Genomic DNA, 6000 nt, shown 5'->3' with positions numbered 1-6000 from the left:
AACTGATCTGGAGGGCAACTGGCCTATGAGTAGGCAGAGGGCAGCAAGGACAGATTCATATTCACTCAGTGGCAGGATGTGCAAAGTTTATTGAGAGGTAGGATATTTGTGCAGGAGACCTCCTCTCTCCATCACCCAAGTCATTTCTCTATGGGTGAGATGGGGTTGGATTTCCTAATTTTTTCATGGAGTAAATAATTTTAGCAGTACTTCAGGAAGAGATGCACAGGGGTACTCCCTCCCTCACTAACCAAAACTGAAGAAAGAGGTCTTTTTACTCTCGGGGATGGATTTGCTCCTTAAAATACATGGCTGCATTTTGGTGTATCTTTTGGTGAATCTCTAAACACCCCTATGTTCAGAGAAAGGTGAGGGTTTTGCCTGTCAGATGTACAATACCCCTGAATGAGTCAGAATGATGAGTGATATCTACCATCTGTAGGTTGGTCAGGTATTTGAAAAATACCTGTGGGTATCAGGTTTCTCCATCCAGTTGACCCATCGCTGGCAAAATTCAGGAACCTCCCTTTGCTCCATCACTGCTACAATCCACCCACCTGTCTGTGCTTGCCCTGGAGAAGAGATGAACTGAGAATTCAGTCACAGACAGTTAAAATCAGAATTAAAAATAGCAGTCAAGGTTGAGAGATAAGTGCCCAACTGTCACTGAAACGCAGTAGGAATGAGGTGCCTAATTCCCTTGGGCCTTTTGAACATCCCAGTCTTAGTGCCTAGTCCTCACAGGGATTAGGCTAGACCTGCAGGTGATAAAGACCTATAGTCATTATAGGTTTCCTTTGTTTAAAGCATGTGGTTTAACATGTTTTGTATAGTTTCATTGTACCTTAGTCAGAACTTCTAGTGTAAATTCATGCAGTCACCTCATAGGACAAAAAAAGGTGTGGCCTTCTGCCCAGCAAAACAAGCCGACCAGGTACAGTTTATAGGGCCATTCTGGTTTTGAAAACGGAGAACTTGATTCCCTGCTGCATTGATCCTTTTTTGATAAAGGGGTAATTTCCCTGAAATCACTGATGTCATACTGGGGTAAAACAGGAGGAACAGCAGGGTGAATCAGCCCTACAGACTGTACAGAGAATTTTTTCCTTTCTCTCTTCCAGTAGCAAATGACAACATTATTGCCAACTACCCACACTCAACACTATAATTAACCTAGCCGTGGCAGGACTTCAAGTGCTACATTTGACATGTCTGAGGAGCAAGTGAGCGAACAGACTGAAATGATAGTCTCTTAAGTCACTTTGCTGGCCACCTGTGCTCGTGGGTGCATTTTTGTTTTTGTTTTCCAGTGAAAACACAATCATACAAAATGTCCAAGAAAATAGTGAAGACTTGGGCTTACGGTAACCGCCATAAGACTAGGCATTTGCAGCTGCATCTTTAGAAAAGCCAACCAAACTAAACGCTCGGGGCTCAGGCCTACAGCCATGGCACACACAAAACTCTAATTGAATTACAGGTGGGTAAAAGCTCCCACACCCCCGCCCCTCCCAGGCCAAAATTTTCAAACTTCAGTGCCCACATTTAGGCTCCTAAACACACATTTATGTTTTAAACAGAATTGTATTGATGTTCAAAGATGCCGAACCTTCACAATGCTCATTAACTTTCGCGAGATTGATAATGGCTCAGCAGCTTTGAAAAATCAGGCCCATAGAAATGATGTAGGCTCTTAGGAGCCCAACCTGCATACCCGCCTTCTTTGAAACCTTTAGCCCAGAATTGTTTTGGATATTTACATTTGAAGAACTCTGTTTTCTTTTAAGTGACGCTTTTAATCCTTGATCAGATCGTTTAGCTGTTTCTGAGTATTATTATTTCATACCAATAATATTATCTAAATGATTTTTCACATGCAAAGAAAAACCAGATTAGGAAAAACGAAACAACAGCGGGCAGAGCCCAATGAAGATGAGCTAGCAACAAAAAAGTCACCTTAGACAAAGATTAGCAATATAGAGGGTTAAACATACACGAGTAGGGCTGGCCCCTTCACACATCCTGGTTATCATTCATCAGACTGTACATGGGAGATCTGACCTGGAGATTCTTCACTCAGAGTGGTTAGTAAGTTGGACCATTCTGCTTGTGGGTCTCTTTGCCATTGTCTGAACTGCTCATAAATTTATTTGACATTAATAGGATCATTTGTGAGTGAGAACTACTCACATGCATGACAACTGGGCCCTAAATGTGGCATAAAAAACACAAAGTAAAAAAAAAATAGAGCATGAGGTTTGATGGGGGTGGGGTAAGAGGAGTGACTAGAAAGGGCAAGAAGAAAAGGAATATTTGCTCGTGGGGGAGTATTAGTGGAACAATGTGCAGAGAATACGCAATTCTATCATGCTATCATCAATTAGGCCTACATTTTCAAAAGTGACTAGTGATTTTGGGTATCTCAATTTTTGGGTGTCCAACCCAAGGCACCTAAAAGGGGTCCGGTTTTCAGGAAGTGACAACAACCCAGCCTCTGAAAAATCAAGCTTTTTAGAGATGTTTCAGTTTGGGCACCCAAAACTGAGGGGTTCAAAATCCCTGGTCACTTCTGAACATCTGGTGTCCTTGGATAAGTGATGGAAAGCCTTCAAACGTTAGGAAATTTGGTTCCACCAGACAAAGGTTTAGTTTGCTTTTTATTTTGTCTAAATAAGTTCAGCTATCCCTGCCATGGCTACCTGATACTGACCAATAACAGCTGAGTCTTTTTGGTTATCATGGCCCTAAGCACTCTGCACAAAGCTAGACCTATATTCCACAGCAAGGCCCCCTGGTTCTCTGATATATCCCAGTGCTGAATTTGCAGCACTTTGGAAATTCTCTGGCAGCTTCAAATAAATTCAAATTCTGATGCTTTAGTTGTATCATATTTGAAAAATAAATCTTGCAACCAGCATAATATTCCATGTGCTAACTATTTCGGTACTAGAGTCACCTGATTTTATATATGACTTATGAGGAGAGGCTGAGGGAGCTGGGATTGTTTAGCCTGCAGAAGAGAAGAATGAGGGGGGATTTGATAACTGCTTTCAACTACCTGAAAGGGGGTTCCAAAGAGGATGGCTCTAGACTGTTCTCAATGGTAGCAGATGACAGAACGAGGAGTAATGGTCTCAAGTTGCAGTGGGGGAGGTTTAGATTGGATATTAGGAAAAAACTTTTTCACTAAGAGGGTGGTGAAACACTGGAATGCGTTACCTAGGGAGGTGGTAGAATCTCCTTCCTTAGAGGTTTTTAAGGTCAGGCTTGACAAAGCCCTGGCTGGGATGATTTAACTGGGAATTGGTCCTGCTTCAAGCAGGGGGTTGGACTAGATGACCTTCTGGGGTCCCTTCCAACCCTGATATTCTATGATTCTATGATTCTATGCCCCCAAATTTTCCATTCACAGCAGATTTTTGTATCACCAGCGTCTAACTGCATCAGAATGGTGGTGGCTTTGGTAGAAAGAGAGTTTTAACCCTTGAGAAGCTGTAGGCAGCAGTTTCAGATTTCATATCCACAAGGCAGTTGAATCTGTTGTCAGTAAGGAAGTTCTGGACTTCCTCTTTCATTCACCCTGAGAGGACAAGGTTAGAGGTGACTTGAACACCTTGGAAAGTGGAACTCCAAGTTTCCTACTCCAGCAACCAACCCCAGCCCCCATCTCCCAGTCTCAATATCCTCCAATGCACCAAACAATTATGAATAAGCACATTAGCTAGATGCTTCAGCTAAAATGATTTGTGTAAAATAGTTAATGTTGATATTTAAAATGCCATCATTAAGCTTCAGCATTAACACCCACGACATGAGGCAATTCCCACATTTCAGGAACTACTATTTCAGGCTACCTGACTTCTGTATGCTTTCCTATCTCTTTGAGCGTGCAAGTCAATTGAAGAGCTTGGAATAGAACTCAGAGGTCCTGATGCTTAGTGCCTGTCTCGAGCCATTAGGCCACAGTCCTTCCCATTAATTTAAAAGGTTCCTGCCAGCTTGTAATGTATTTTTCCAGGATTGGGACTTCTTTCTTCTTTTCTCTTTACAAAGTTTTCATCAGTGGAGGTGTGACTATTTTTTGTACCTTTGGGAAGACTAGCAGGATGAAATTTGAGAAACCCTGCCACAAAGATTGGATATCAGGCCATTCTGTGACTTTCCATAACCACACTGCTCTGTAAACTTTGTATTTGTAAAACACACTGCCTTGTGCACTGAGCTGATGGACCAGCGCCTAGATTGATGGCTCATATGTTGTTTCCAGGTTCTGGCATACAGCTGAGACCAGGGGAGCCTGAGGCTGAGGCTGATACAGAAGAAGACGATTCTGTGAGTAATGTTACTGTTTACTTCTGAAAGCTTGAGAATTAATATTTTATTTACAATTTTTTTTCACAAAGATGTGTCATTATTTCTGTTAAGGAGACATCATGACAGCTGGATTGGCCTTCTGATAAACTGATGTTCAGATATACAGAATTTCAAAGGACAGAATTTGGGGCAGTGTAACGTGCATTAGAGTAGGGCTCTTTGCATTAAAGGGAGGGCTTTTCCCTCTCAGAGATTTGTAACATGCCAGTAAAAGTTATATTCTATGATATAGCAAATTCTCGTTTTCACAGTGGTTGAATTTTTGTTTCAAGGATGGTCCAACTTGTCCACTGGCATGATCTTCTTCAGAGACCCCAGAAGGAATTTTGCTGAATCAGCCAAAATTCCTCCTAGGAATTCCAACTGCTATGAGGCTCCACTGCACATCTGAGGCTACTGGGGGCATAATTTAGCCCTAAAGCAAGGGGGGAAAGTCGTCATAACCTCTTGTGATCATTATTTCTGTCTAATCTGTTTGGATTTCAAATTATCCTTAGTTCAGAAAGACGTTGTGAAAGCATCATTTCTGTTTCCAAGAACTATATCCTCTGTTGTTTACATCAAATTCTTAAACAGGAATTATGTTTGCCCCAAAAGGAAATAACAAATGGCCATTCTGCAGCCACCATCACCGGTATCAGGCTTGCACAGAGAGGAATTTTATATTATATTTATTGCCTCCCTACTGTTGCTAAATGATGACCATTATTTCCCCTCATTTCTTTCCCGCAGGTCAATGAAGTGACAATAGAAAACATACGGCCAAGGCCACAAGGATCCTCTCCAGTTTATGAGTATTCCATAGAAGAAGAATATTTTAACAAAAAGGCAAGACATAGATAAGGTTTTCATGTTACACTCAATTCCTTTTTAGCTAAATTCTCATCTTGTGGGGCTTATTAGCAAAAATCCCATTGACTTCCGTAGTACTAGAATTTGGACCTGTATGGAAAAGTACGTTGAAATCCACACCCTCACCTTGTCAATCCTTTCCTAGCCCTTTTAGTTTACCAAATAGTGCGTATTACTTGTATTTATGGGCAGGAGAGTTTCAGGATTCAGCTGACATTTCATTGTGAAGAAAAAGCATGATCAGTAATATATACATTACATTAAGAAAATATTTGGTTTTCTATATGAAAATGTAAAGCATTAAAGGATTTTTTCCTAATTCTTTCCTGATTGGAGGGGGGGTGGAGAGTATCAGGAAACAACTTTCTGGAAGATATAACCTGTAAAAAAAAAAGCCTAAGATCAAGTTTATATAATATAGTCTTTGGAATTATCTGTATTTCTTGGTTAATTAAAGGGTAAAGATTTAATTAGTGTGATACTGTACGAGTGTGACTCACCACTGAAGCAATCTCTCGTGGCCACATGGAATGCCACAGGATCCTCCCTCTCTTGTCTCTGACAAATGGCTATTTAGGTGCGCCACCTCTTCTTGTGACTCAGCCCTCTGGCTGGAGCATAGATAGTCCGACCCTCTTTGGGATAACCCAAGAGTCCAGCAAACAACAGTTCACTAACCTCATGTTGGGTTTTCAACCCAGCTCCAGATTCATTAGCCTGAACCCTGGGGTAAGGGGGCTTTCCACACACCTTCCTCAACCTTCCCTCACCTCT

The sequence above is a fragment of the Lepidochelys kempii genome, chromosome 6 (assembly GCF_965140265.1).
Source record: "Lepidochelys kempii isolate rLepKem1 chromosome 6, rLepKem1.hap2, whole genome shotgun sequence".
In the NCBI taxonomy this organism is placed as follows: domain Eukaryota; kingdom Metazoa; phylum Chordata; order Testudines; family Cheloniidae; genus Lepidochelys; species Lepidochelys kempii.
Note: the sequence above shows the minus strand (reverse complement) of the source record.